Source organism: Dendrobates tinctorius, unplaced genomic scaffold, assembly GCF_039654945.1.
Source record: "Dendrobates tinctorius isolate UK_male_01 unplaced genomic scaffold, ASM3965494v1 ptg000062l, whole genome shotgun sequence".
NCBI lineage: Eukaryota > Metazoa > Chordata > Amphibia > Anura > Dendrobatidae > Dendrobates > Dendrobates tinctorius.
The window spans coordinates 41,321,770-41,348,600 of NW_027361730.1; the positions used below are offsets into that span (position 1 = coordinate 41,321,770).

The following is a 26,831-nucleotide window of genomic DNA, read 5'->3' on the forward strand; positions in this document are numbered from 1 at the left end:
AGCCTGTAGCAGGCATTTACTAACTATAGTTGGTGTGGATTTTGCTGTTGACATTTGTGTCATTGTTGATAAACTACACGGTGTCCTTGCTATTCAAGGACACCCCATCGACATGTCCTGCAGAAGAGCGGAGAAGAGGGAATTGTCTGCAGAGATGAGCAGAGCATGTCCAAAGTTATCATGGCATCTAGAACAGATGGAAACAAAAAGGATGAGAAAGACTCCAATAAGAGCAAACATCATCTATAAAGGTACCTGGATGTCAAAGTTTATTTGCGCTACTTCCTGCTTCTATTCAGTATTGAGGCTCCTGTATGTAGGGTAAAAATGGCTAATAACCACTTCTACTATCTCTTCGCCCTTGTTAAGGACACTAGATCCTTCTAGGGTCAGTGTGCTGCCTAGAAAAAACCGCTGTGTGAATGAGGCCATAGTTGTCAGCCGAGCAAAAGTTTGACTAAATCTCCCAGACACTATAGACAGCTTTGCCATCATTCGGATGTCTGCTGGCTGGCCCATTTCTCTCATCCAAAGGAGCACTGACTCTGGCCAGTGAGGGCAAAATGGCAGTTTTCTTCACAGTCTCACCTCTCTTATCTGAAAGTGCAAAAAAGGAAAAATGAGCAGGGCCCACAGTGGATCCTCTGAGCACTCACATGCCTCGTGTGCACTTTCTCGGAGTGTGATGTCAGAGGTTTCAACGCAGCCAATCCTCGTTAGTATAGTGGTGAGTATCCCCGCCTGTCACGCGGGAGACCGGGGTTCGATTCCCCGACGGGGAGGTTTCTTATGTCCTTGCCACTGCTACGTGAACCTGATTGATCCGGCAATATCTTCATAAGCAGGAGCTTTTGATCTTTTATTGTTCGACTGTCACGCGTTACATATGCGTCTACCACCAAAAGTCCCTACATGTGTGCTAAATCCATCCCCCCCCCCCCTAAAAAAAAAAAAAAAGGATCGCGCTCGTACAGCTTTCCATTTTTTTCCCTGCAGGGACGTAATGCCACACCCATGGCCGGTTAGCTCAGTTGGTTAGAGCGTGGTGCTAATAACGCCAAGGTCGCGGGTTCGATCCCCGTACGGGCCAGGAGCAGCTTTTTAGAGGTCATGTTCACTAGTTTCATCCCAGGTAGATCGATGCTGAAGCTGGTTTCTTCCGATTCCGCATTTTGCTCACAGTGTTTACCGTCTCGAATCGTGTGCCTAACTGATTTGCAGAAGTAGTTGTCTCTATGTTGTGGTGTTAATTGAAGCCTGTAGCAGGCATTTACTAACTATAGTTGGTGTGGATTTTGCTGTTGACATTTGTGTCATTGTTGATAAACTACACGGTGTCCTTGCTATTCAAGGACACCCCATCGACATGTCCTGCAGAAGAGCGGAGAAGAGGGAATTGTCTGCAGAGATGAGCAGAGCATGTCCAAAGTTATCATGGCATCTAGAACAGATGGAAACAAAAAGGATGAGAAAGACTCCAATAAGAGCAAACATCATCTATAAAGGTACCTGGATGTCAAAGTTTATTTGCGCTACTTCCTGCTTCTATTCAGTATTGAGGCTCCTGTATGTAGGGTAAAAATGGCTAATAACCACTTCTACTATCTCTTCGCCCTTGTTAAGGACACTAGATCCTTCTAGGGTCAGTGTGCTGCCTAGAAAAAACCGCTGTGTGAATGAGGCCATAGTTGTCAGCCGAGCAAAAGTTTGACTAAATCTCCCAGACACTATAGACAGCTTTGCCATCATTCGGATGTCTGCTGGCTGGCCCATTTCTCTCATCCAAAGGAGCACTGACTCTGGCCAGTGAGGGCAAAATGGCAGTTTTCTTCACAGTCTCACCTCTCTTATCTGAAAGTGCAAAAAAGGAAAAATGAGCAGGGCCCACAGTGGATCCTCTGAGCACTCACATGCCTCGTGTGCACTTTCTCGGAGTGTGATGTCAGAGGTTTCGACGCAGCCAATCCTCGTTAGTATAGTGGTGAGTATCCCCGCCTGTCACGCGGGAGACCGGGGTTCGATTCCCCGACGGGGAGGTTTCTTATGTTCTTGCCACTGCTACGTGAACCTGATTGATCCGGCAATATCTTCATAAGCAGGAGCTTTTGATCTTTTATTGTTCGACTGTCACGCGTTACATATGCGTCTACCACCAAAAGTCCCTACATGTGTGCTAAATCCATCCCCCCCCCCCCCCCCTAAAAAAAAAAAAAAAGGATCGCGCTCGTACAGCTTTCCATTTTTTTCCCGGCAGGGACGTAATGCCACACCCATGGCCGGTTAGCTCAGTTGGTTAGAGCGTGGTGCTAATAACGCCAAGGTCGCGGGTTCGATCCCCGTACGGGCCAGGAGCAGCTTTTTAGAGGTCATGTTCACTAGTTTCATCCCAGGTAGATCGATGCTGAAGCTGGTTTCTTCCGATTCCGCATTTTGCTCACAGTGTTTACCGTCTCGAATCGTGTGCCTAACTGATTTGCAGAAGTAGTTGTCTCTATGTTGTGGTGTTAATTGAAGCCTGTAGCAGGCATTTACTAACTATAGTTGGTGTGGATTTTGCTGTTGACATTTGTGTCATTGTTGATAAACTACACGGTGTCCTTGCTATTCAAGGACACCCCATCGACATGTCCTGCAGAAGAGCGGAGAAGAGGGAATTGTCTGCAGAGATGAGCAGAGCATGTCCAAAGTTATCATGGCATCTAGAACAGATGGAAACAAAAAGGATGAGAAAGACTCCAATAAGAGCAAACATCATCTATAAAGGTACCTGGATGTCAAAGTTTATTTGCGCTACTTCCTGCTTCTATTCAGTATTGAGGCTCCTGTATGTAGGGTAAAAATGGCTAATAACCACTTCTACTATCTCTTCGCCCTTGTTAAGGACACTAGATCCTTCTAGGGTCAGTGTGCTGCCTAGAAAAAACCGCTGTGTGAATGAGGCCATAGTTGTCAGCCGAGCAAAAGTTTGACTAAATCTCCCAGACACTATAGACAGCTTTGCCATCATTCGGATGTCTGCTGGCTGGCCCATTTCTCTCATCCAAAGGAGCACTGACTCTGGCCAGTGAGGGCAAAATGGCAGTTTTCTTCACAGTCTCACCTCTCTTATCTGAAAGTGCAAAAAAGGAAAAATGAGCAGGGCCCACAGTGGATCCTCTGAGCACTCACATGCCTCGTGTGCACTTTCTCGGAGTGTGATGTCAGAGGTTTCGACGCAGCCAATCCTCGTTAGTATAGTGGTGAGTATCCCCGCCTGTCACGCGGGAGACCGGGGTTCGATTCCCCGACGGGGAGGTTTCTTATGTTCTTGCCACTGCTACGTGAACCTGATTGATCCGGCAATATCTTCATAAGCAGGAGCTTTTGATCTTTTATTGTTCGACTGTCACGCGTTACATATGCGTCTACCACCAAAAGTCCCTACATGTGTGCTAAATCCATCCCCCCCCCCCCCCCCTAAAAAAAAAAAAAAAGGATCGCGCTCGTACAGCTTTCCATTTTTTTCCCGGCAGGGACGTAATGCCACACCCATGGCCGGTTAGCTCAGTTGGTTAGAGCGTGGTGCTAATAACGCCAAGGTCGCGGGTTCGATCCCCGTACGGGCCAGGAGCAGCTTTTTAGAGGTCATGTTCACTAGTTTCATCCCAGGTAGATCGATGCTGAAGCTGGTTTCTTCCGATTCCGCATTTTGCTCACAGTGTTTACCGTCTCGAATCGTGTGCCTAACTGATTTGCAGAAGTAGTTGTCTCTATGTTGTGGTGTTAATTGAAGCCTGTAGCAGGCATTTACTAACTATAGTTGGTGTGGATTTTGCTGTTGACATTTGTGTCATTGTTGATAAACTACACGGTGTCCTTGCTATTCAAGGACACCCCATCGACATGTCCTGCAGAAGAGCGGAGAAGAGGGAATTGTCTGCAGAGATGAGCAGAGCATGTCCAAAGTTATCATGGCATCTAGAACAGATGGAAACAAAAAGGATGAGAAAGACTCCAATAAGAGCAAACATCATCTATAAAGGTACCTGGATGTCAAAGTTTATTTGCGCTACTTCCTGCTTCTATTCAGTATTGAGGCTCCTGTATGTAGGGTAAAAATGGCTAATAACCACTTCTACTATCTCTTCGCCCTTGTTAAGGACACTAGATCCTTCTAGGGTCAGTGTGCTGCCTAGAAAAAACCGCTGTGTGAATGAGGCCATAGTTGTCAGCCGAGCAAAAGTTTGACTAAATCTCCCAGACACTATAGACAGCTTTGCCATCATTCGGATGTCTGCTGGCTGGCCCATTTCTCTCATCCAAAGGAGCACTGACTCTGGCCAGTGAGGGCAAAATGGCAGTTTTCTTCACAGTCTCACCTCTCTTATCTGAAAGTGCAAAAAAGGAAAAATGAGCAGGGCCCACAGTGGATCCTCTGAGCACTCACATGCCTCGTGTGCACTTTCTCGGAGTGTGATGTCAGAGGTTTCGACGCAGCCAATCCTCGTTAGTATAGTGGTGAGTATCCCCGCCTGTCACGCGGGAGACCGGGGTTCGATTCCCCGACGGGGAGGTTTCTTATGTTCTTGCCACTGCTACGTGAACCTGATTGATCCGGCAATATCTTCATAAGCAGGAGCTTTTGATCTTTTATTGTTCGACTGTCACGCGTTACATATGCGTCTACCACCAAAAGTCCCTACATGTGTGCTAAATCCATCCCCCCCCCCCCCTAAAAAAAAAAAAAAAGGATCGCGCTCGTACAGCTTTCCATTTTTTTCCCGGCAGGGACGTAATGCCACACCCATGGCCGGTTAGCTCAGTTGGTTAGAGCGTGGTGCTAATAACGCCAAGGTCGCGGGTTCGATCCCCGTACGGGCCAGGAGCAGCTTTTTAGAGGTCATGTTCACTAGTTTCATCCCAGGTAGATCGATGCTGAAGCTGGTTTCTTCCGATTCCGCATTTTGCTCACAGTGTTTACCGTCTCGAATCGTGTGCCTAACTGATTTGCAGAAGTAGTTGTCTCTATGTTGTGGTGTTAATTGAAGCCTGTAGCAGGCATTTACTAACTATAGTTGGTGTGGATTTTGCTGTTGACATTTGTGTCATTGTTGATAAACTACAAGGTGTCCTTGCTATTCAAGGACACCCCATCGACATGTCCTGCAGAAGAGCGGAGAAGAGGGAATTGTCTGCAGAGATGAGCAGAGCATGTCCAAAGTTATCATGGCATCTAGAACAGATGGAAACAAAAAGGATGAGAAAGACTCCAATAAGAGCAAACATCATCTATAAAGGTACCTGGATGTCAAAGTTTATTTGCGCTACTTCCTGCTTCTATTCAGTATTGAGGCTCCTGTATGTAGGGTAAAAATGGCTAATAACCACTTCTACTATCTCTTCGCCCTTGTTAAGGACACTAGATCCTTCTAGGGTCAGTGTGCTGCCTAGAAAAAACCGCTGTGTGAATGAGGCCATAGTTGTCAGCCGAGCAAAAGTTTGACTAAATCTCCCAGACACTATAGACAGCTTTGCCATCATTCGGATGTCTGCTGGCTGGCCCATTTCTCTCATCCAAAGGAGCACTGACTCTGGCCAGTGAGGGCAAAATGGCAGTTTTCTTCACAGTCTCACCTCTCTTATCTGAAAGTGCAAAAAAGGAAAAATGAGCAGGGCCCACAGTGGATCCTCTGAGCACTCACATGCCTCGTGTGCACTTTCTCGGAGTGTGATGTCAGAGGTTTCGACGCAGCCAATCCTCGTTAGTATAGTGGTGAGTATCCCCGCCTGTCACGCGGGAGACCGGGGTTCGATTCCCCGACGGGGAGGTTTCTTATGTCCTTGCCACTGCTACGTGAACCTGATTGATCCGGCAATATCTTCATAAGCAGGAGCTTTTGATCTTTTATTGTTCGACTGTCACGCGTTACATATGCGTCTACCACCAAAAGTCCCTACATGTGTGCTAAATCCATCCCCCCCCCCCCTAAAAAAAAAAAAAAAGGATCGCGCTCGTACAGCTTTCCATTTTTTTCCCTGCAGGGACGTAATGCCACACCCATGGCCGGTTAGCTCAGTTGGTTAGAGCGTGGTGCTAATAACGCCAAGGTCGCGGGTTCGATCCCCGTACGGGCCAGAAGCAGCTTTTTAGAGGTCATGTTCACTAGTTTCATCCCAGGTAGATCGATGCTGAAGCTGGTTTCTTCCGATTCCGCATTTTGCTCACAGTGTTTACCGTCTCGAATCGTGTGCCTAACTGATTTGCAGAAGTAGTTGTCTCTATGTTGTGGTGTTAATTGAAGCCTGTAGCAGGCATTTACTAACTATAGTTGGTGTGGATTTTGCTGTTGACATTTGTGTCATTGTTGATAAACTACACGGTGTCCTTGCTATTCAAGGACACCCCATCGACATGTCCTGCAGAAGAGCGGAGAAGAGGGAATTGTCTGCAGAGATGAGCAGAGCATGTCCAAAGTTATCATGGCATCTAGAACAGATGGAAACAAAAAGGATGAGAAAGACTCCAATAAGAGCAAACATCATCTATAAAGGTACCTGGATGTCAAAGTTTATTTGCGCTACTTCCTGCTTCTATTCAGTATTGAGGCTCCTGTATGTAGGGTAAAAATGGCTAATAACCACTTCTACTATCTCTTCGCCCTTGTTAAGGACACTAGATCCTTCTAGGGTCAGTGTGCTGCCTAGAAAAAACCGCTGTGTGAATGAGGCCATAGTTGTCAGCCGAGCAAAAGTTTGACTAAATCTCCCAGACACTATAGACAGCTTTGCCATCATTCGGATGTCTGCTGGCTGGCCCATTTCTCTCATCCAAAGGAGCACTGACTCTGGCCAGTGAGGGCAAAATGGCAGTTTTCTTCACAGTCTCACCTCTCTTATCTGAAAGTGCAAAAAAGGAAAAATGAGCAGGGCCCACAGTGGATCCTCTGAGCACTCACATGCCTCGTGTGCACTTTCTCAGAGTGTGATGTCAGAGGTTTCGACGCAGCCAATCCTCGTTAGTATAGTGGTGAGTATCCCCGCCTGTCACGCGGGAGACCGGGGTTCGATTCCCCGACGGGGAGGTTTCTTATGTTCTTGCCACTGCTACGTGAACCTGATTGATCCGGCAATATCTTCATAAGCAGGAGCTTTTGATCTTTTATTGTTCGACTGTCACGCGTTACATATGCGTCTACCACCAAAAGTCCCTACATGTGTGCTAAATCCATCCCCCCCCCCCCCCTAAAAAAAAAAAAAAAGGATCGCGCTCGTACAGCTTTCCATTTTTTTCCCGGCAGGGACGTAATGCCACACCCATGGCCGGTTAGCTCAGTTGGTTAGAGCGTGGTGCTAATAACGCCAAGGTCGCGGGTTCGATCCCCGTACGGGCCAGGAGCAGCTTTTTAGAGGTCATGTTCACTAGTTTCATCCCAGGTAGATCGATGCTGAAGCTGGTTTCTTCCGATTCCGCATTTTGCTCACAGTGTTTACCGTCTCGAATCGTGTGCCTAACTGATTTGCAGAAGTAGTTGTCTCTATGTTGTGGTGTTAATTGAAGCCTGTAGCAGGCATTTACTAACTATAGTTGGTGTGGATTTTGCTGTTGACATTTGTGTCATTGTTGATAAACTACACGGTGTCCTTGCTATTCAAGGACACCCCATCGACATGTCCTGCAGAAGAGCGGAGAAGAGGGAATTGTCTGCAGAGATGAGCAGAGCATGTCCAAAGTTATCATGGCATCTAGAACAGATGGAAACAAAAAGGATGAGAAAGACTCCAATAAGAGCAAACATCATCTATAAAGGTACCTGGATGTCAAAGTTTATTTGCGCTACTTCCTGCTTCTATTCAGTATTGAGGCTCCTGTATGTAGGGTAAAAATGGCTAATAACCACTTCTACTATCTCTTCGCCCTTGTTAAGGACACTAGATCCTTCTAGGGTCAGTGTGCTGCCTAGAAAAAACCGCTGTGTGAATGAGGCCATAGTTGTCAGCCGAGCAAAAGTTTGACTAAATCTCCCAGACACTATAGACAGCTTTGCCATCATTCGGATGTCTGCTGGCTGGCCCATTTCTCTCATCCAAAGGAGCACTGACTCTGGCCAGTGAGGGCAAAATGGCAGTTTTCTTCACAGTCTCACCTCTCTTATCTGAAAGTGCAAAAAAGGAAAAATGAGCAGGGCCCACAGTGGATCCTCTGAGCACTCACATGCCTCGTGTGCACTTTCTCGGAGTGTGATGTCAGAGGTTTCGACGCAGCCAATCCTCGTTAGTATAGTGGTGAGTATCCCCGCCTGTCACGCGGGAGACCGGGGTTCGATTCCCCGACGGGGAGGTTTCTTATGTCCTTGCCACTGCTACGTGAACCTGATTGATCCGGCAATATCTTCATAAGCAGGAGCTTTTGATCTTTTATTGTTCGACTGTCACGCGTTACATATGCGTCTACCACCAAAAGTCCCTACATGTGTGCTAAATCCATCCCCCCCCCCCCTAAAAAAAAAAAAAAAAGGATCGCGCTCGTACAGCTTTCCATTTTTTTCCCTGCAGGGACATAATGCCACACCCATGGCCGGTTAGCTCAGTTGGTTAGAGCGTGGTGCTAATAACGCCAAGGTCGCGGGTTCGATCCCCGTACGGGCCAGGAGCAGCTTTTTAGAGGTCATGTTCACTAGTTTCATCCCAGGTAGATCGATGCTGAAGCTGGTTTCTTCCGATTCCGCATTTTGCTCACAGTGTTTACCGTCTCGAATCGTGTGCCTAACTGATTTGCAGAAGTAGTTGTCTCTATGTTGTGGTGTTAATTGAAGCCTGTAGCAGGCATTTACTAACTATAGTTGGTGTGGATTTTGCTGTTGACATTTGTGTCATTGTTGATAAACTACACGGTGTCCTTGCTATTCAAGGACACCCCATCGACATGTCCTGCAGAAGAGCGGAGAAGAGGGAATTGTCTGCAGAGATGAGCAGAGCATGTCCAAAGTTATCATGGCATCTAGAACAGATGGAAACAAAAAGGATGAGAAAGACTCCAATAAGAGCAAACATCATCTATAAAGGTACCTGGATGTCAAAGTTTATTTGCGCTACTTCCTGCTTCTATTCAGTATTGAGGCTCCTGTATGTAGGGTAAAAATGGCTAATAACCACTTCTACTATCTCTTCGCCCTTGTTAAGGACACTAGATCCTTCTAGGGTCAGTGTGCTGCCTAGAAAAAACCGCTGTGTGAATGAGGCCATAGTTGTCAGCCGAGCAAAAGTTTGACTAAATCTCCCAGACACTATAGACAGCTTTGCCATCATTCGGATGTCTGCTGGCTGGCCCATTTCTCTCATCCAAAGGAGCACTGACTCTGGCCAGTGAGGGCAAAATGGCAGTTTTCTTCACAGTCTCACCTCTCTTATCTGAAAGTGCAAAAAAGGAAAAATGAGCAGGGCCCACAGTGGATCCTCTGAGCACTCACATGCCTCGTGTGCACTTTCTCGGAGTGTGATGTCAGAGGTTTTGAAGCAGCCAATCCTCGTTAGTATAGTGGTGAGTATCCCCGCCTGTCACGCGGGAGACCGGGGTTCGATTCCCCGACGGGGAGGTTTCTTATGTTCTTGCCACTGCTACGTGAACCTGATTGATCCGGCAATATCTTCATAAGCAGGAGCTTTTGATCTTTTATTGTTCGACTGTCACGCGTTACATATGCGTCTACCACCAAAAGTCCCTACATGTGTGCTAAATCCATCCCCCCCCCCCCCTAAAAAAAAAAAAAAAGGATCGCGCTCGTACAGCTTTCCATTTTTTTCCCGGCAGGGACGTAATGCCACACCCATGGCCGGTTAGCTCAGTTGGTTAGAGCGTGGTGCTAATAACGCCAAGGTCGCGGGTTCGATCCCCGTACGGGCCAGGAGCAGCTTTTTAGAGGTCATGTTCACTAGTTTCATCCCAGGTAGATCGATGCTGAAGCTGGTTTCTTCCGATTCCGCATTTTGCTCACAGTGTTTACCGTCTCGAATCGTGTGCCTAACTGATTTGCAGAAGTAGTTGTCTCTATGTTGTGGTGTTAATTGAAGCCTGTAGCAGGCATTTACTAACTATAGTTGGTGTGGATTTTGCTGTTGACATTTGTGTCATTGTTGATAAACTACACGGTGTCCTTGCTATTCAAGGACACCCCATCGACATGTCCTGCAGAAGAGCGGAGAAGAGGGAATTGTCTGCAGAGATGAGCAGAGCATGTCCAAAGTTATCATGGCATCTAGAACAGATGGAAACAAAAAGGATGAGAAAGACTCCAATAAGAGCAAACATCATCTATAAAGGTACCTGGATGTCAAAGTTTATTTGCGCTACTTCCTGCTTCTATTCAGTATTGAGGCTCCTGTATGTAGGGTAAAAATAGCTAATAACCACTTCTACTATCTCTTCGCCCTTGTTAAGGACACTAGATCCTTCTAGGGTCAGTGTGCTGCCTAGAAAAAACCGCTGTGTGAATGAGGCCATAGTTGTCAGCCGAGCAAAAGTTTGACTAAATCTCCCAGACACTATAGACAGCTTTGCCATCATTCGGATGTCTGCTGGCTGGCCCATTTCTCTCATCCAAAGGAGCACTGACTCTGGCCAGTGAGGGCAAAATGGCAGTTTTCTTCACAGTCTCACCTCTCTTATCTGAAAGTGCAAAAAAGGAAAAATGAGCAGGGCCCACAGTGGATCCTCTGAGCACTCACATGCCTCGTGTGCACTTTCTCGGAGTGTGATGTCAGAGGTTTCGACGCAGCCAATCCTCGTTAGTATAGTGGTGAGTATCCCCGCCTGTCACGCGGGAGACCGGGGTTCGATTCCCCGACGGGGAGGTTTCTTATGTTCTTGCCACTGCTACGTGAACCTGATTGATCCGGCAATATCTTCATAAGCAGGAGCTTTTGATCTTTTATTGTTCGACTGTCACGCGTTACATATGCGTCTACCACCAAAAGTCCCTACATGTGTGCTAAATCCATCCCCCCCCCCCCCCCCCCAAAAAAAAAAAAAAGGATCGCGCTCGTACAGCTTTCCATTTTTTTCCCGGCAGGGACGTAATGCCACACCCATGGCCGGTTAGCTCAGTTGGTTAGAGCGTGGTGCTAATAACGCCAAGGTCGCGGGTTCGATCCCCGTACGGGCCAGGAGCAGCTTTTTAGAGGTCATGTTCACTAGTTTCATCCCAGGTAGATCGATGCTGAAGCTGGTTTCTTCCGATTCCGCATTTTGCTCACAGTGTTTACCGTCTCGAATCGTGTGCCTAACTGATTTGCAGAAGTAGTTGTCTCTATGTTGTGGTGTTAATTGAAGCCTGTAGCAGGCATTTACTAACTATAGTTGGTGTGGATTTTGCTGTTGACATTTGTGTCATTGTTGATAAACTACACGGTGTCCTTGCTATTCAAGGACACCCCATCGACATGTCCTGCAGAAGAGCGGAGAAGAGGGAATTGTCTGCAGAGATGAGCAGAGCATGTCCAAAGTTATCATGGCATCTAGAACAGATGGAAACAAAAAGGATGAGAAAGACTCCAATAAGAGCAAACATCATCTATAAAGGTACCTGGATGTCAAAGTTTATTTGCGCTACTTCCTGCTTCTATTCAGTATTGAGGCTCCTGTATGTAGGGTAAAAATGGCTAATAACCACTTCTACTATCTCTTCGCCCTTGTTAAGGACACTAGATCCTTCTAGGGTCAGTGTGCTGCCTAGAAAAAACCGCTGTGTGAATGAGGCCATAGTTGTCAGCCGAGCAAAAGTTTGACTAAATCTCCCAGACACTATAGACAGCTTTGCCATCATTCGGATGTCTGCTGGCTGGCCCATTTCTCTCATCCAAAGGAGCACTGACTCTGGCCAGTGAGGGCAAAATGGCAGTTTTCTTCACAGTCTCACCTCTCTTATCTGAAAGTGCAAAAAAGGAAAAATGAGCAGGGCCCACAGTGGATCCTCTGAGCACTCACATGCCTCGTGTGCACTTTCTCGGAGTGTGATGTCAGAGGTTTCGACGCAGCCAATCCTCGTTAGTATAGTGGTGAGTATCCCCGCCTGTCACGCGGGAGACCGGGGTTTGATTCCCCGACGGGGAGGTTTCTTATGTCCTTGCCACTGCTACGTGAACCTGATTGATCCTGCAATATCTTCATAAGCAGGAGCTTTTGATCTTTTATTGTTCGACTGTCACGCGTTACATATGCGTCTACCACCAAAAGTCCCTACATGTGTGCTAAATCCATCCCCCCCCCCCCTAAAAAAAAAAAAAAAGGATCGCGCTCGTACAGCTTTCCATTTTTTTCCCTGCAGGGACGTAATGCCACACCCATGGCCGGTTAGCTCAGTTGGTTAGAGCGTGGTGCTAATAACGCCAAGGTCGCGGGTTCGATCCCCTTACGGGCCAGGAGCAGCTTTTTAGAGGTCATGTTCACTAGTTTCATCCCAGGTAGATCGATGCTGAAGCTGGTTTCTTCCGATTCCGCATTTTGCTCACAGTGTTTACCGTCTCGAATCGTGTGCCTAACTGATTTGCAGAAGTAGTTGTCTCTATGTTGTGGTGTTAATTGAAGCCTGTAGCAGGCATTTACTAACTATAGTTGGTGTGGATTTTGCTGTTGACATTTGTGTCATTGTTGATAAACTACACGGTGTCCTTGCTATTCAAGGACACCCCATCGACATGTCCTGCAGAAGAGCGGAGAAGAGGGAATTGTCTGCAGAGATGAGCAGAGCATGTCCAAAGTTATCATGGCATCTAGAACAGATGGAAACAAAAAGGATGAGAAAGACTCCAATAAGAGCAAACATCATCTATAAAGGTACCTGGATGTCAAAGTTTATTTGCGCTACTTCCTGCTTCTATTCAGTATTGAGGCTCCTGTATGTAGGGTAAAAATGGCTAATAACCACTTCTACTATCTCTTCGCCCTTGTTAAGGACACTAGATCCTTCTAGGGTCAGTGTGCTGCCTAGAAAAAACCGCTGTGTGAATGAGGCCATAGTTGTCAGCCGAGCAAAAGTTTGACTAAATCTCCCAGACACTATAGACAGCTTTGCCATCATTCGGATGTCTGCTGGCTGGCCCATTTCTCTCATCCAAAGGAGCACTGACTCTGGCCAGTGAGGGCAAAATGGCAGTTTTCTTCACAGTCTCACCTCTCTTATCTGAAAGTGCAAAAAAGGAAAAATGAGCAGGGCCCACAGTGGATCCTCTGAGCACTCACATGCCTCGTGTGCACTTTCTCGGAGTGTGATGTCAGAGGTTTCGACGCAGCCAATCCTCGTTAGTATAGTGGTGAGTATCCCCGCCTGTCACGCGGGAGACCGGGGTTCGATTCCCCGACGGGGAGGTTTCTTATGTCCTTGCCACTGCTACGTGAACCTGATTGATCCGGCAATATCTTCATAAGCAGGAGCTTTTGATCTTTTATTGTTCGACTGTCACGCGTTACATATGCGTCTACCACCAAAAGTCCCTACATGTGTGCTAAATCCATCCCCCCCCCCCCTAAAAAAAAAAAAAAAGGATCGCGCTCGTACAGCTTTCCATTTTTTTCCCTGCAGGGACGTAATGCCACACCCATGGCCGGTTAGCTCAGTTGGTTAGAGCGTGGTGCTAATAACGCCAAGGTCGCGGGTTCGATCCCCGTACGGGCCAGGAGCAGCTTTTTAGAGGTCATGTTCACTAGTTTCATCCCAGGTAGATCGATGCTGAAGCTGGTTTCTTCCGATTCCGCATTTTGCTCACAGTGTTTACCGTCTCGAATCGTGTGCCTAACTGATTTGCAGAAGTAGTTGTCTCTATGTTGTGGTGTTAATTGAAGCCTGTAGCAGGCATTTACTAACTATAGTTGGTGTGGATTTTGCTGTTGACATTTGTGTCATTGTTGATAAACTACACGGTGTCCTTGCTATTCAAGGACACCCCATCGACATGTCCTGCAGAAGAGCGGAGAAGAGGGAATTGTCTGCAGAGATGAGCAGAGCATGTCCAAAGTTATCATGGCATCTAGAACAGATGGAAACAAAAAGGATGAGAAAGACTCCAATAAGAGCAAACATCATCTATAAAGGTACCTGGATGTCAAAGTTTATTTGCGCTACTTCCTGCTTCTATTCAGTATTGAGGCTCCTGTATGTAGGGTAAAAATGGCTAATAACCACTTCTACTATCTCTTCGCCCTTGTTAAGGACACTAGATCCTTCTAGGGTCAGTGTGCTGCCTAGAAAAAACCGCTGTGTGAATGAGGCCATAGTTGTCAGCCGAGCAAAAGTTTGACTAAATCTCCCAGACACTATAGACAGCTTTGCCATCATTCGGATGTCTGCTGGCTGGCCCATTTCTCTCATCCAAAGGAGCACTGACTCTGGCCAGTGAGGGCAAAATGGCAGTTTTCTTCACAGTCTCACCTCTCTTATCTGAAAGTGCAAAAAAGGAAAAATGAGCAGGGCCCACAGTGGATCCTCTGAGCACTCACATGCCTCGTGTGCACTTTCTCGGAGTGTGATGTCAGAGGTTTCGACGCAGCCAATCCTCGTTAGTATAGTGGTGAGTATCCCCGCCTGTCACGCGGGAGACCGGGGTTCGATTCCCCGACGGGGAGGTTTCTTATGTTCTTGCCACTGCTACGTGAACCTGATTGATCCGGCAATATCTTCATAAGCAGGAGCTTTTGATCTTTTATTGTTCGACTGTCACGCGTTACATATGCGTCTACCACCAAAAGTCCCTACATGTGTGCTAAATCCATCCCCCCCCCCCCCCTAAAAAAAAAAAAAAAGGATCGCGCTCGTACAGCTTTCCATTTTTTTCCCGGCAGGGACGTAATGCCACACCCATGGCCGGTTAGCTCAGTTGGTTAGAGCGTGGTGCTAATAACGCCAAGGTCGCGGGTTCGATCCCCGTACGGGCCAGGAGCAGCTTTTTAGAGGTCATGTTCACTAGTTTCATCCCAGGTAGATCGATGCTGAAGCTGGTTTCTTCCGATTCCGCATTTTGCTCACAGTGTTTACCGTCTCGAATCGTGTGCCTAACTGATTTGCAGAAGTAGTTGTCTCTATGTTGTGGTGTTAATTGAAGCCTGTAGCAGGCATATACTAACTATAGTTGGTGTGGATTTTGCTGTTGACATTTGTGTCATTGTTGATAAACTACACGGTGTCCTTGCTATTCAAGGACACCCCATCGACATGTCCTGCAGAAGAGCGGAGAAGAGGGAATTGTCTGCAGAGATGAGCAGAGCATGTCCAAAGTTATCATGGCATCTAGAACAGATGGAAACAAAAAGGATGAGAAAGACTCCAATAAGAGCAAACATCATCTATAAAGGTACCTGGATGTCAAAGTTTATTTGCGCTACTTCCTGCTTCTATTCAGTATTGAGGCTCCTGTATGTAGGGTAAAAATGGCTAATAACCACTTCTACTATCTCTTCGCCCTTGTTAAGGACACTAGATCCTTCTAGGGTCAGTGTGCTGCCTAGAAAAAACCGCTGTGTGAATGAGGCCATAGTTGTCAGCCGAGCAAAAGTTTGACTAAATCTCCCAGACACTATAGACAGCTTTGCCATCATTCGGATGTCTGCTGGCTGGCCCATTTCTCTCATCCAAAGGAGCACTGACTCTGGCCAGTGAGGGCAAAATGGCAGTTTTCTTCACAGTCTCACCTCTCTTATCTGAAAGTGCAAAAAAGGAAAAATGAGCAGGGCCCACAGTGGATCCTCTGAGCACTCACATGCCTCGTGTGCACTTTCTCGGAGTGTGATGTCAGAGGTTTCGACGCAGCCAATCCTCGTTAGTATAGTGGTGAGTATCCCCGCCTGTCACGCGGGAGACCGGGGTTCGATTCCCCGACGGGGAGGTTTCTTATGTTCTTGCCACTGCTACGTGAACCTGATTGATCCGGCAATATCTTCATAAGCAGGAGCTTTTGATCTTTTATTGTTCGACTGTCACGCGTTACATATGCGTCTACCACCAAAAGTCCCTACATGTGTGCTAAATCCATCCCCCCCCCCCCCCCTAAAAAAAAAAAAAAAGGATCGCGCTCGTACAGCTTTCCATTTTTTTCCCGGCAGGGACGTAATGCCACACCCATGGCCGGTTAGCTCAGTTGGTTAGAGCGTGGTGCTAATAACGCCAAGGTCGCGGGTTCGATCCCCGTACGGGCCAGGAGCAGCTTTTTAGAGGTCATGTTCACTAGTTTCATCCCAGGTAGATCGATGCTGAAGCTGGTTTCTTCCGATTCCGCATTTTGCTCACAGTGTTTACCGTCTCGAATCGTGTGCCTAACTGATTTGCAGAAGTAGTTGTCTCTATGTTGTGGTGTTAATTGAAGCCTGTAGCAGGCATTTACTAACTATAGTTGGTGTGGATTTTGCTGTTGACATTTGTGTCATTGTTGATAAACTACACGTGTCCTTGCTATTCAAGGACACCCCATCGACATGTCCTGCAGAAGAGCGGAGAAGAGGGAATTGTCTGCAGAGATGAGCAGAGCATGTCCAAAGTTATCATGGCATCTAGAACAGATGGAAACAAAAAGGATGAGAAAGACTCCAATAAGAGCAAACATCATCTATAAAGGTACCTGGATGTCAAAGTTTATTTGCGCTACTTCCTGCTTCTATTCAGTATTGAGGCTCCTGTATGTAGGGTAAAAATGGCTAATAACCACTTCTACTATCTCTTCGCCCTTGTTAAGGACACTAGATCCTTCTAGGGTCAGTGTGCTGCCTAGAAAAAACCGCTGTGTGAATGAGGCCATAGTTGTCAGCCGAGCAAAAGTTTGACTAAATCTCCCAGACACTATAGACAGCTTTGCCATCATTCGGATGTCTGCTGGCTGGCCCATTTCTCTCATCCAAAGGAGCACTGACTCTGGCCAGTGAGGGCAAAATGGCAGTTTTCTTCACAGTCTCACCTCTCTTATCTGAAAGTGCAAAAAAGGAAAAATGAGCAGGGCCCACAGTGGATCCTCTGAGCACTCACATGCCTCGTGTGCACTTTCTCGGAGTGTGATGTCAGAGGTTTCGACGCAGCCAATCCTCGTTAGTATAGTGGTGAGTATCCCCGCCTGTCACGCGGGAGACCGGGGTTCGATTCCCCGACGGGGAGGTTTCTTATGTTCTTGCCACTGCTACGTGAACCTGATTGATCCGGCAATATCTTCATAAGCAGGAGCTTTTGATCTTTTATTGTTCGACTGTCACGCGTTACATATGCGTCTACCACCAAAAGTCCCTACATGTGTGCTAAATCCATCCCCCCCCCCCCCCCCCCTAAAAAAAAAAAAAAAGGATCGCGCTCATACAGCTTTCCATTTTTTTCCCGGCAGGGACGTAATGCCACACCCATGGCCGGTTAGCTCAGTTGGTTAGAGCGTGGTGCTAATAACGCCAAGGTCGCGGGTTCGATCCCCGTACGGGCCAGGAGCAGCTTTTTAGAGGTCATGTTCACTAGTTTCATCCCAGGTAGATCGATGCTGAAGCTGGTTTCTTCCGATTCCGCATTTTGCTCACAGTGTTTACCGTCTCGAATCGTGTGCCTAACTGATTTGCAGAAGTAGTTGTCTCTATGTTGTGGTGTTAATTGAAGCCTGTAGCAGGCATTTACTAACTATAGTTGGTGTGGATTTTGCTGTTGACATTTGTGTCATTGTTGATAAACTACAAGGTGTCCTTGCTATTCAAGGACACCCCATCGACATGTCCTGCAGAAGAGCGGAGAAGAGGGAATTGTCTGCAGAGATGAGCAGAGCATGTCCAAAGTTATCATGGCATCTAGAACAGATGGAAACAAAAAGGATGAGAAAGACTCCAATAAGAGCAAACATCATCTATAAAGGTACCTGGATGTCAAAGTTTATTTGCGCTACTTCCTGCTTCTATTCAGTATTGAGGCTCCTGTATGTAGGGTAAAAATGGCTAATAACCACTTCTACTATCTCTTCGCCCTTGTTAAGGACACTAGATCCTTCTAGGGTCAGTGTGCTGCCTAGAAAAAACCGCTGTGTGAATGAGGCCATAGTTGTCAGCCGAGCAAAAGTTTGACTAAATCTCCCAGACACTATAGACAGCTTTGCCATCATTCGGATGTCTGCTGGCTGGCCCATTTCTCTCATCCAAAGGAGCACTGACTCTGGCCAGTGAGGGCAAAATGGCAGTTTTCTTCACAGTCTCACCTCTCTTATCTGAAAGTGCAAAAAAGGAAAAATGAGCAGGGCCCACAGTGGATCCTCTGAGCACTCACATGCCTCGTGTGCACTTTCTCGGAGTGTGATGTCAGAGGTTTCGACGCAGCCAATCCTCGTTAGTATAGTGGTGAGTATCCCCGCCTGTCACGCGGGAGACCGGGGTTCGATTCCCCGACGGGGAGGTTTCTTATGTTCTTGCCACTGCTACGTGAACCTGATTGATCCGGCAATATCTTCATAAGCAGGAGCTTTTGATCTTTTATTGTTCGACTGTCACGCGTTACATATGCGTCTACCACCAAAAGTCCCTACATGTGTGCTAAATCCATCCCCCCCCCCCCCCCCCTAAAAAAAAAAAAAAAGGATCGCGCTCGTACAGCTTTCCATTTTTTTCCCGGCAGGGACGTAATGCCACACCCATGGCCGGTTAGCTCAGTTGGTTAGAGCGTGGTGCTAATAACGCCAAGGTCGCGGGTTCGATCCCCGTACGGGCCAGGAGCAGCTTTTTAGAGGTCATGTTCACTAGTTTCATCCCAGGTAGATCGATGCTGAAGCTGGTTTCTTCCGATTCCGCATTTTGCTCACAGTGTTTACCGTCTCGAATCGTGTGCCTAACTGATTTGCAGAAGTAGTTGTCTCTATGTTGTGGTGTTAATTGAAGCCTGTAGCAGGCATTTACTAACTATAGTTGGTGTGGATTTTGCTGTTGACATTTGTGTCATTGTTGATAAACTACACGGTGTCCTTGCTATTCAAGGACACCCCATCGACATGTCCTGCAGAAGAGCGGAGAAGAGGGAATTGTCTGCAGAGATGAGCAGAGCATGTCCAAAGTTATCATGGCATCTAGAACAGATGGAAACAAAAAGGATGAGAAAGACTCCAATAAGAGCAAACATCATCTATAAAGGTACCTGGATGTCAAAGTTTATTTGCGCTACTTCCTGCTTCTATTCAGTATTGAGGCTCCTGTATGTAGGGTAAAAATGGCTAATAACCACTTCTACTATCTCTTCGCCCTTGTTAAGGACACTAGATCCTTCTAGGGTCAGTGTGCTGCCTAGAAAAAACCGCTGTGTGAATGAGGCCATAGTTGTCAGCCGAGCAAAAGTTTGACTAAATCTCCCAGACACTATAGACAGCTTTGCCATCATTCGGATGTCTGCTGGCTGGCCCATTTCTCTCATCCAAAGGAGCACTGACTCTGGCCAGTGAGGGCAAAATGGCAGTTTTCTTCACAGTCTCACCTCTCTTATCTGAAAGTGCAAAAAAGGAAAAATGAGCAGGGCCCACAGTGGATCCTCTGAGCACTCACATGCCTCGTGTGCACTTTCTCGGAGTGTGATGTCAGAGGTTTCGACGCAGCCAATCCTCGTTAGTATAGTGGTGAGTATCCCCGCCTGTCACGCGGGAGACCGGGGTTCGATTCCCCGACGGGGAGGTTTCTTATGTTCTTGCCACTGCTACGTGAACCTGATTGATCCGGCAATATCTTCATAAGCAGGAGCTTTTGATCTTTTATTGTTCGACTGTCACGCGTTACATATGCGTCTACCACCAAAAGTCCCTACATGTGTGCTAAATCCATCCCCCCCCTAAAAAAAAAAAAAAAGGATCGCGCTCGTACAGCTTTCCATTTTTTTCCCGGCAGGGACGTAATGCCACACCCATGGCCGGTTAGCTCAGTTGGTTAGAGCGTGGTGCTAATAACGCCAAGGTCGCGGGTTCGATCCCCGTACGGGCCAGGAGCAGCTTTTTAGAGGTCATGTTCACTAGTTTCATCCCAGGTAGATCGATGCTGAAGCTGGTTTCTTCCGATTCCGCATTTTGCTCACAGTGTTTACCGTCTCGAATCGTGTGCCTAACTGATTTGCAGAAGTAGTTGTCTCTATGTTGTGGTGTTAATTGAAGCCTGTAGCAGGCATTTACTAACTATAGTTGGTGTGGATTTTGCTGTTGACATTTGTGTCATTGTTGATAAACTACAAGGTGTCCTTGCTATTCAAGGACACCCCATCGACATGTCCTGCAGAAGAGCGGAGAAGAGGGAATTGTCTGCAGAGATGAGCAGAGCATGTCCAAAGTTATCATGGCATCTAGAACAGATGGAAACAAAAAGGATGAGAAAGACTCCAATAAGAGCAAACATCATCTATAAAGGTACCTGGATGTCAAAGTTTATTTGCGCTACTTCCTGCTTCTATTCAGTATTGAGGCTCCTGTATGTAGGGTAAAAATGGCTAATAACCACTTCTACTATCTCTTCGCCCTTGTTAAGGACACTAGATCCTTCTAGGGTCAGTGTGCTGCCTAGAAAAAACCGCTGTGTGAATGAGGCCATAGTTGTCAGCCGAGCAAAAGTTTGACTAAATCTCCCAGACACTATAGACAGCTTTGCCATCATTCGGATGTCTGCTGGCTGGCCCATTTCTCTCATCCAAAGGAGCACTGACTCTGGCCAGTGAGGGCAAAATGGCAGTTTTCTTCACAGTCTCACCTCTCTTATCTGAAAGTGCAAAAAAGGAAAAATGAGCAGGGCCCACAGTGGATCCTCTGAGCACTCACATGCCTCGTGTGCACTTTCTCGGAGTGTGATGTCAGAGGTTTCGACGCAGCCAATCCTCGTTAGTATAGTGGTGAGTATCCCCGCCTGTCACGCGGGAGACCGGGGTTCGATTCCCCGACGGGGAGGTTTCTTATGTCCTTGCCACTGCTACGTGAACCTGATTGATCCGGCAATATCTTCATAAGCAGGAGCTTTTGATCTTTTATTGTTCGACTGTCACGCGTTACATATGCGTCTACCACCAAAAGTCCCTACATGTGTGCTAAATCCATCCCCCCCCCCCCTAAAAAAAAAAAAAAAGGATCGCGCTCGTACAGCTTTCCATTTTTTTCCCTGCAGGGACGTAATGCCACACCCATGGCCGGTTAGCTCAGTTGGTTAGAGCGTGGTGCTAATAACGCCAAGGTCGCGGGTTCGATCCCCGTACGGGCCAGGAGCAGCTTTTTAGAGGTCATGTTCACTAGTTTCATCCCAGGTAGATCGATGCTGAAGCTGGTTTCTTCCGATTCCGCATTTTGCTCACAGTGTTTACCGTCTCGAATCGTGTGCCTAACTGATTTGCAGAAGTAGTTGTCTCTATGTTGTGGTGTTAATTGAAGCCTGTAGCAGGCATTTACTAACTATAGTTGGTGTGGATTTTGCTGTTGACATTTGTGTCATTGTTGATAAACTACACGGTGTCCTTGCTATTCAAGGACACCCCATCGACATGTCCTGCAGAAGAGCGGAGAAGAGGGAATTGTCTGCAGAGATGAGCAGAGCATGTCCAAAGTTATCATGGCATCTAGAACAGATGGAAACAAAAAGGATGAGAAAGACTCCAATAAGAGCAAACATCATCTATAAAGGTACCTGGATGTCAAAGTTTATTTGCGCTACTTCCTGCTTCTATTCAGTATTGAGGCTCCTGTATGTAGGGTAAAAATGGCTAATAACCACTTCTACTATCTCTTCGCCCTTGTTAAGGACACTAGATCCTTCTAGGGTCAGTGTGCTGCCTAGAAAAAACCGCTGTGTGAATGAGGCCATAGTTGTCAGCCGAGCAAAAGTTTGACTAAATCTCCCAGACACTATAGACAGCTTTGCCATCATTCGGATGTCTGCTGGCTGGCCCATTTCTCTCATCCAAAGGAGCACTGACTCTGGCCAGTGAGGGCAAAATGGCAGTTTTCTTCACAGTCTCACCTCTCTTATCTGAAAGTGCAAAAAAGGAAAAATGAGCAGGGCCCACAGTGGATCCTCTGAGCACTCACATGCCTCGTGTGCACTTTCTCGGAGTGTGATGTCAGAGGTTTCGACGCAGCCAATCCTCGTTAGTATAGTGGTGAGTATCCCCGCCTGTCACGCGGGAGACCGGGGTTCGATTCCCCGACGGGGAGGTTTCTTATGTTCTTGCCACTGCTACGTGAACCTGATTGATCCGGCAATATCTTCATAAGCAGGAGCTTTTGATCTTTTATTGTTCGACTGTCACGCGTTACATATGCGTCTACCACCAAAAGTCCCTACATGTGTGCTAAATCCATCCCCCCCCCCCCCCCCTAAAAAAAAAAAAAAAGGATCGCGCTCGTACAGCTTTCCATTTTTTTCCCGGCAGGGACGTAATGCCACACCCATGGCCGGTTAGCTCAGTTGGTTAGAGCGTGGTGCTAATAACGCCAAGGTCGCGGGTTCGATCCCCGTACGGGCCAGGAGCAGCTTTTTAGAGGTCATGTTCACTAGTTTCATCCCAGGTAGATCGATGCTGAAGCTGGTTTCTTCCGATTCCGCATTTTGCTCACAGTGTTTACCGTCTCGAATCGTGTGCCTAACTGATTTGCAGAAGTAGTTGTCTCTATGTTGTGGTGTTAATTGAAGCCTGTAGCAGGCATATACTAACTATAGTTGGTGTGGATTTTGCTGTTGACATTTGTGTCATTGTTGATAAACTACACGGTGTCCTTGCTATTCAAGGACACCCCATCGACATGTCCTGCAGAAGAGCGGAGAAGAGGGAATTGTCTGCAGAGATGAGCAGAGCATGTCCAAAGTTATCATGGCATCTAGAACAGATGGAAACAAAAAGGATGAGAAAGACTCCAATAAGAGCAAACATCATCTATAAAGGTACCTGGATGTCAAAGTTTATTTGCGCTACTTCCTGCTTCTATTCAGTATTGAGGCTCCTGTATGTAGGGTAAAAATGGCTAATAACCACTTCTACTATCTCTTCGCCCTTGTTAAGGACACTAGATCCTTCTAGGGTCAGTGTGCTGCCTAGAAAAAACCGCTGTGTGAATGAGGCCATAGTTGTCAGCCGAGCAAAAGTTTGACTAAATCTCCCAGACACTATAGACAGCTTTGCCATCATTCGGATGTCTGCTGGCTGGCCCATTTCTCTCATCCAAAGGAGCACTGACTCTGGCCAGTGAGGGCAAAATGGCAGTTTTCTTCACAGTCTCACCTCTCTTATCTGAAAGTGCAAAAAAGGAAAAATGAGCAGGGCCCACAGTGGATCCTCTGAGCACTCACATGCCTCGTGTGCACTTTCTCGGAGTGTGATGTCAGAGGTTTCGACGCAGCCAATCCTCGTTAGTATAGTGGTGAGTATCCCCGCCTGTCACGCGGGAGACCGGGGTTCGATTCCCCGACGGGGAGGTTTCTTATGTTCTTGCCACTGCTACGTGAACCTGATTGATCCGGCAATATCTTCATAAGCAGGAGCTTTTGATCTTTTATTGTTCGACTGTCACGCGTTACATATGCGTCTACCACCAAAAGTCCCTACATGTGTGCTAAATCCATCCCCCCCCCCCCCCTAAAAAAAAAAAAAAAGGATCGCGCTCGTACAGCTTTCCATTTTTTTCCCGGCAGGGACGTAATGCCACACCCATGGCCGGTTAGCTCAGTTGGTTAGAGCGTGGTGCTAATAACGCCAAGGTCGCGAGTTCGATCCCCGTACGGGCCAGGAGCAGCTTTTTAGAGGTCATGTTCACTAGTTTCATCCCAGGTAGATCGATGCTGAAGCTGGTTTCTTCCGATTCCGCATTTTGCTCACAGTGTTTACCGTCTCGAATCGTGTGCCTAACTGATTTGCAGAAGTAGTTGTCTCTATGTTGTGGTGTTAATTGAAGCCTGTAGCAGGCATTTACTAACTATAGTTGGTGTGGATTTTGCTGTTGACATTTGTGTCATTGTTGATAAACTACAAGGTGTCCTTGCTATTCAAGGACACCCCATCGACATGTCCTGCAGAAGAGCGGAGAAGAGGGAATTGTCTGCAGAGATGAGCAGAGCATGTCCAAAGTTATCATGGCATCTAGAACAGATGGAAACAAAAAGGATGAGAAAGACTCCAATAAGAGCAAACATCATCTATAAAGGTACCTGGATGTCAAAGTTTATTTGCGCTACTTCCTGCTTCTATTCAGTATTGAGGCTCCTGTATGTAGGGTAAAAATGGCTAATAACCACTTCTACTATCTCTTCGCCCGTGTTAAGGACACTAGATCCTTCTAGGGTCAGTGTGCTGCCTAGAAAAAACCGCTGTGTGAATGAGGCCATAGTTGTCAGCCGAGCAAAAGTTTGACTAAATCTCCCAGACACTATAGACAGCTTTGCCATCATTCGGATGTCTGCTGGCTGGCCCATTTCTCTCATCCAAAGGAGCACTGACTCTGGCCAGTGAGGGCAAAATGGCAGTTTTCTTCACAGTCTCACCTCTCTTATCTGAAAGTGCAAAAAAGGAAAAATGAGCAGGGCCCACAGTGGATCCTCTGAGCACTCACATGCCTCGTGTGCACTTTCTCGGAGTGTGATGTCAGAGGTTTCGACGCAGCCAATCCTCGTTAGTATAGTGGTGAGTATCCCCGCCTGTCACGCGGGAGACCGGGGTTCGATTCCCCGACGGGGAGGTTTCTTATGTCCTTGCCACTGCTACGTGAACCTGATTGATCCGGCAATATCTTCATAAGCAGGAGCTTTTGATCTTTTATTGTTCGACTGTCACGCGTTACATATGCGTCTACCACCAAAAGTCCCTACATGTGTGCTAAATCCATCCCCCCCCCCCTAAAAAAAAAAAAAAAGGATCGCGCTCGTACAGCTTTCCATTTTTTTCCCTGCAGGGACGTAATGCCACACCCATGGCCGGTTAGCTCAGTTGGTTAGAGCGTGGTGCTAATAACGCCAAGGTCGCGGGTTCGATCCCCGTACGGGCCAGGAGCAGCTTTTTAGAGGTCATGTTCACTAGTTTCATCCCAGGTAGATCGATGCTGAAGCTGGTTTCTTCCGATTCCGCATTTTGCTCACAGTGTTTACCGTCTCGAATCGTGTGCCTAACTGATTTGCAGAAGTAGTTGTCTCTATGTTGTGGTGTTAATTGAAGCCTGTAGCAGGCATTTACTAACTATAGTTGGTGTGGATTTTGCTGTTGACATTTGTGTCATTGTTGATAAACTACACGGTGTCCTTGCTATTCAAGGACACCCCATCGACATGTCCTGCAGAAGAGCGGAGAAGAGGGAATTGTCTGCAGAGATGAGCAGAGCATGTCCAAAGTTATCATGGCATCTAGAACAGATGGAAACAAAAAGGATGAGAAAGACTCCAATAAGAGCAAACATCATCTATAAAGGTACCTGGATGTCAAAGTTTATTTGCGCTACTTCCTGCTTCTAAACAGTATTGAGGCTCCTGTATGTAGGGTAAAAATGGCTAATAACCACTTCTACTATCTCTTCGCCCTTGTTAAGGACACTAGATCCTTCTAGGGTCAGTGTGCTGCCTAGAAAAAACCGCTGTGTGAATGAGGCCATAGTTGTCAGCCGAGCAAAAGTTTGACTAAATCTCCCAGACACTATAGACAGCTTTGCCATCATTCGGATGTCTGCTGGCTGGCCCATTTCTCTCATCCAAAGGAGCACTGACTCTGGCCAGTGAGGGCAAAATGGCAGTTTTCTTCACAGTCTCACCTCTCTTATCTGAAAGTGCAAAAAAGGAAAAATGAGCAGGGCCCACAGTGGATCCTCTGAGCACTCACATGCCTCGTGTGCACTTTCTCGGAGTGTGATGTCAGAGGTTTCGACGCAGCCAATCCTCGTTAGTATAGTGGTGAGTATCCCCGCCTGTCACGCGGGAGACCGGGGTTCGATTCCCCGACGGGGAGGTTTCTTATGTTCTTGCCACTGCTACGTGAACCTGATTGATCCGGCAATATCTTCATAAGCAGGAGCTTTTGATCTTTTATTGTTCGACTGTCACGCGTTACATATGCGTCTACCACCAAAAGTCCCTACATGTGTGCTAAATCCATCCCCCCCCCCCCCCCCTAAAAAAAAAAAAAAAAGGATCGCGCTCGTACAGCTTTCCATTTTTTTCCCGGCAGGGACGTAATGCCACACCCATGGCCGGTTAGCTCAGTTGGTTAGAGCGTGGTGCTAATAACGCCAAGGTCGCGGGTTCGATCCCCGTACGGGCCAGGAGCAGCTTTTTAGAGGTCATGTTCACTAGTTTCATCCCAGGTAGATCGATGCTGAAGCTGGTTTCTTCCGATTCCGCATTTTGCTCACAGTGTTTACCGTCTCGAATCGTGTGCCTAACTGATTTGCAGAAGTAGTTGTCTCTATGTTGTGGTGTTAATTGAAGCCTGTAGCAGGCATATACTAACTATAGTTGGTGTGGATTTTGCTGTTGACATTTGTGTCATTGTTGATAAACTACACGGTGTCCTTGCTATTCAAGGACACCCCATCGACATGTCCTGCAGAAGAGCGGAGAAGAGGGAATTGTCTGCAGAGATGAGCAGAGCATGTCCAAAGTTATCATGGCATCTAGAACAGATGGAAACAAAAAGGATGAGAAAGACTCCAATAAGAGCAAACATCATCTATAAAGGTACCTGGATGTCAAAGTTTATTTGCGCTACTTCCTGCTTCTATTCAGTATTGAGGCTCCTGTATGTAGGGTAAAAATGGCTAATAACCACTTCTACTATCTCTTCGCCCTTGTTAAGGACACTAGATCCTTCTAGGGTCAGTGTGCTGCCTAGAAAAAACCGCTGTGTGAATGAGGCCATAGTTGTCAGCCGAGCAAAAGTTTGACT

At 47.0% G+C, this 26,831-nt stretch overlaps 42 non-coding genes across 42 annotated transcripts; all 42 read left to right on the forward strand.

Annotated features, from left to right (window-relative positions):
• Positions 1-710: 710 nt before the first annotated feature.
• On the forward strand, positions 711-782 carry TRNAD-GUC (transfer RNA aspartic acid (anticodon GUC)). The gene has a single exon. It is a non-coding gene; the product is annotated as a tRNA-Asp (tRNA).
• Positions 783-1,016: 234 nt separating this feature from the next.
• Positions 1,017-1,090, forward strand: TRNAI-AAU (transfer RNA isoleucine (anticodon AAU)). The gene has a single exon. It is a non-coding gene; the product is annotated as a tRNA-Ile (tRNA).
• An 874-nt stretch (positions 1,091-1,964) lies between these two features.
• On the forward strand, positions 1,965-2,036 carry TRNAD-GUC (transfer RNA aspartic acid (anticodon GUC)). The gene has a single exon. It is a non-coding gene; the product is annotated as a tRNA-Asp (tRNA).
• Positions 2,037-2,274: 238 nt separating this feature from the next.
• Positions 2,275-2,348, forward strand: TRNAI-AAU (transfer RNA isoleucine (anticodon AAU)). The gene has a single exon. It is a non-coding gene; the product is annotated as a tRNA-Ile (tRNA).
• Positions 2,349-3,222: 874 nt separating this feature from the next.
• TRNAD-GUC (transfer RNA aspartic acid (anticodon GUC)) lies at positions 3,223-3,294 on the forward strand. Its single transcript has one exon. It is a non-coding gene; the product is annotated as a tRNA-Asp (tRNA).
• A 238-nt stretch (positions 3,295-3,532) lies between these two features.
• Positions 3,533-3,606, forward strand: TRNAI-AAU (transfer RNA isoleucine (anticodon AAU)). Its single transcript has one exon. It is a non-coding gene; the product is annotated as a tRNA-Ile (tRNA).
• An 874-nt stretch (positions 3,607-4,480) lies between these two features.
• TRNAD-GUC (transfer RNA aspartic acid (anticodon GUC)) lies at positions 4,481-4,552 on the forward strand. The gene has a single exon. It is a non-coding gene; the product is annotated as a tRNA-Asp (tRNA).
• A 235-nt stretch (positions 4,553-4,787) lies between these two features.
• Positions 4,788-4,861, forward strand: TRNAI-AAU (transfer RNA isoleucine (anticodon AAU)). The gene has a single exon. It is a non-coding gene; the product is annotated as a tRNA-Ile (tRNA).
• Positions 4,862-5,735: 874 nt separating this feature from the next.
• Positions 5,736-5,807, forward strand: TRNAD-GUC (transfer RNA aspartic acid (anticodon GUC)). The gene has a single exon. It is a non-coding gene; the product is annotated as a tRNA-Asp (tRNA).
• Positions 5,808-6,041: 234 nt separating this feature from the next.
• On the forward strand, positions 6,042-6,115 carry TRNAI-AAU (transfer RNA isoleucine (anticodon AAU)). The gene has a single exon. It is a non-coding gene; the product is annotated as a tRNA-Ile (tRNA).
• An 874-nt stretch (positions 6,116-6,989) lies between these two features.
• Positions 6,990-7,061, forward strand: TRNAD-GUC (transfer RNA aspartic acid (anticodon GUC)). The gene has a single exon. It is a non-coding gene; the product is annotated as a tRNA-Asp (tRNA).
• Positions 7,062-7,297: 236 nt separating this feature from the next.
• Positions 7,298-7,371, forward strand: TRNAI-AAU (transfer RNA isoleucine (anticodon AAU)). Its single transcript has one exon. It is a non-coding gene; the product is annotated as a tRNA-Ile (tRNA).
• An 874-nt stretch (positions 7,372-8,245) lies between these two features.
• On the forward strand, positions 8,246-8,317 carry TRNAD-GUC (transfer RNA aspartic acid (anticodon GUC)). The gene has a single exon. It is a non-coding gene; the product is annotated as a tRNA-Asp (tRNA).
• A 235-nt stretch (positions 8,318-8,552) lies between these two features.
• Positions 8,553-8,626, forward strand: TRNAI-AAU (transfer RNA isoleucine (anticodon AAU)). Its single transcript has one exon. It is a non-coding gene; the product is annotated as a tRNA-Ile (tRNA).
• An 874-nt stretch (positions 8,627-9,500) lies between these two features.
• Positions 9,501-9,572, forward strand: TRNAD-GUC (transfer RNA aspartic acid (anticodon GUC)). The gene has a single exon. It is a non-coding gene; the product is annotated as a tRNA-Asp (tRNA).
• A 235-nt stretch (positions 9,573-9,807) lies between these two features.
• Positions 9,808-9,881, forward strand: TRNAI-AAU (transfer RNA isoleucine (anticodon AAU)). Its single transcript has one exon. It is a non-coding gene; the product is annotated as a tRNA-Ile (tRNA).
• Positions 9,882-10,755: 874 nt separating this feature from the next.
• Positions 10,756-10,827, forward strand: TRNAD-GUC (transfer RNA aspartic acid (anticodon GUC)). The gene has a single exon. It is a non-coding gene; the product is annotated as a tRNA-Asp (tRNA).
• Positions 10,828-11,065: 238 nt separating this feature from the next.
• On the forward strand, positions 11,066-11,139 carry TRNAI-AAU (transfer RNA isoleucine (anticodon AAU)). Its single transcript has one exon. It is a non-coding gene; the product is annotated as a tRNA-Ile (tRNA).
• An 874-nt stretch (positions 11,140-12,013) lies between these two features.
• TRNAD-GUC (transfer RNA aspartic acid (anticodon GUC)) lies at positions 12,014-12,085 on the forward strand. Its single transcript has one exon. It is a non-coding gene; the product is annotated as a tRNA-Asp (tRNA).
• Positions 12,086-12,319: 234 nt separating this feature from the next.
• TRNAI-AAU (transfer RNA isoleucine (anticodon AAU)) lies at positions 12,320-12,393 on the forward strand. Its single transcript has one exon. It is a non-coding gene; the product is annotated as a tRNA-Ile (tRNA).
• An 874-nt stretch (positions 12,394-13,267) lies between these two features.
• On the forward strand, positions 13,268-13,339 carry TRNAD-GUC (transfer RNA aspartic acid (anticodon GUC)). The gene has a single exon. It is a non-coding gene; the product is annotated as a tRNA-Asp (tRNA).
• A 234-nt stretch (positions 13,340-13,573) lies between these two features.
• TRNAI-AAU (transfer RNA isoleucine (anticodon AAU)) lies at positions 13,574-13,647 on the forward strand. Its single transcript has one exon. It is a non-coding gene; the product is annotated as a tRNA-Ile (tRNA).
• Positions 13,648-14,521: 874 nt separating this feature from the next.
• TRNAD-GUC (transfer RNA aspartic acid (anticodon GUC)) lies at positions 14,522-14,593 on the forward strand. The gene has a single exon. It is a non-coding gene; the product is annotated as a tRNA-Asp (tRNA).
• A 236-nt stretch (positions 14,594-14,829) lies between these two features.
• TRNAI-AAU (transfer RNA isoleucine (anticodon AAU)) lies at positions 14,830-14,903 on the forward strand. Its single transcript has one exon. It is a non-coding gene; the product is annotated as a tRNA-Ile (tRNA).
• Positions 14,904-15,777: 874 nt separating this feature from the next.
• Positions 15,778-15,849, forward strand: TRNAD-GUC (transfer RNA aspartic acid (anticodon GUC)). The gene has a single exon. It is a non-coding gene; the product is annotated as a tRNA-Asp (tRNA).
• Positions 15,850-16,086: 237 nt separating this feature from the next.
• Positions 16,087-16,160, forward strand: TRNAI-AAU (transfer RNA isoleucine (anticodon AAU)). The gene has a single exon. It is a non-coding gene; the product is annotated as a tRNA-Ile (tRNA).
• An 873-nt stretch (positions 16,161-17,033) lies between these two features.
• TRNAD-GUC (transfer RNA aspartic acid (anticodon GUC)) lies at positions 17,034-17,105 on the forward strand. Its single transcript has one exon. It is a non-coding gene; the product is annotated as a tRNA-Asp (tRNA).
• Positions 17,106-17,345: 240 nt separating this feature from the next.
• On the forward strand, positions 17,346-17,419 carry TRNAI-AAU (transfer RNA isoleucine (anticodon AAU)). The gene has a single exon. It is a non-coding gene; the product is annotated as a tRNA-Ile (tRNA).
• Positions 17,420-18,293: 874 nt separating this feature from the next.
• Positions 18,294-18,365, forward strand: TRNAD-GUC (transfer RNA aspartic acid (anticodon GUC)). Its single transcript has one exon. It is a non-coding gene; the product is annotated as a tRNA-Asp (tRNA).
• Positions 18,366-18,604: 239 nt separating this feature from the next.
• Positions 18,605-18,678, forward strand: TRNAI-AAU (transfer RNA isoleucine (anticodon AAU)). The gene has a single exon. It is a non-coding gene; the product is annotated as a tRNA-Ile (tRNA).
• Positions 18,679-19,552: 874 nt separating this feature from the next.
• On the forward strand, positions 19,553-19,624 carry TRNAD-GUC (transfer RNA aspartic acid (anticodon GUC)). Its single transcript has one exon. It is a non-coding gene; the product is annotated as a tRNA-Asp (tRNA).
• Positions 19,625-19,854: 230 nt separating this feature from the next.
• On the forward strand, positions 19,855-19,928 carry TRNAI-AAU (transfer RNA isoleucine (anticodon AAU)). The gene has a single exon. It is a non-coding gene; the product is annotated as a tRNA-Ile (tRNA).
• Positions 19,929-20,802: 874 nt separating this feature from the next.
• TRNAD-GUC (transfer RNA aspartic acid (anticodon GUC)) lies at positions 20,803-20,874 on the forward strand. Its single transcript has one exon. It is a non-coding gene; the product is annotated as a tRNA-Asp (tRNA).
• A 234-nt stretch (positions 20,875-21,108) lies between these two features.
• Positions 21,109-21,182, forward strand: TRNAI-AAU (transfer RNA isoleucine (anticodon AAU)). The gene has a single exon. It is a non-coding gene; the product is annotated as a tRNA-Ile (tRNA).
• An 874-nt stretch (positions 21,183-22,056) lies between these two features.
• TRNAD-GUC (transfer RNA aspartic acid (anticodon GUC)) lies at positions 22,057-22,128 on the forward strand. The gene has a single exon. It is a non-coding gene; the product is annotated as a tRNA-Asp (tRNA).
• Positions 22,129-22,366: 238 nt separating this feature from the next.
• TRNAI-AAU (transfer RNA isoleucine (anticodon AAU)) lies at positions 22,367-22,440 on the forward strand. Its single transcript has one exon. It is a non-coding gene; the product is annotated as a tRNA-Ile (tRNA).
• An 874-nt stretch (positions 22,441-23,314) lies between these two features.
• Positions 23,315-23,386, forward strand: TRNAD-GUC (transfer RNA aspartic acid (anticodon GUC)). The gene has a single exon. It is a non-coding gene; the product is annotated as a tRNA-Asp (tRNA).
• Positions 23,387-23,622: 236 nt separating this feature from the next.
• On the forward strand, positions 23,623-23,696 carry TRNAI-AAU (transfer RNA isoleucine (anticodon AAU)). Its single transcript has one exon. It is a non-coding gene; the product is annotated as a tRNA-Ile (tRNA).
• An 874-nt stretch (positions 23,697-24,570) lies between these two features.
• Positions 24,571-24,642, forward strand: TRNAD-GUC (transfer RNA aspartic acid (anticodon GUC)). Its single transcript has one exon. It is a non-coding gene; the product is annotated as a tRNA-Asp (tRNA).
• A 233-nt stretch (positions 24,643-24,875) lies between these two features.
• TRNAI-AAU (transfer RNA isoleucine (anticodon AAU)) lies at positions 24,876-24,949 on the forward strand. Its single transcript has one exon. It is a non-coding gene; the product is annotated as a tRNA-Ile (tRNA).
• An 874-nt stretch (positions 24,950-25,823) lies between these two features.
• On the forward strand, positions 25,824-25,895 carry TRNAD-GUC (transfer RNA aspartic acid (anticodon GUC)). The gene has a single exon. It is a non-coding gene; the product is annotated as a tRNA-Asp (tRNA).
• Positions 25,896-26,134: 239 nt separating this feature from the next.
• TRNAI-AAU (transfer RNA isoleucine (anticodon AAU)) lies at positions 26,135-26,208 on the forward strand. Its single transcript has one exon. It is a non-coding gene; the product is annotated as a tRNA-Ile (tRNA).
• The last annotated feature ends 623 nt before the right edge of the window (positions 26,209-26,831 follow it).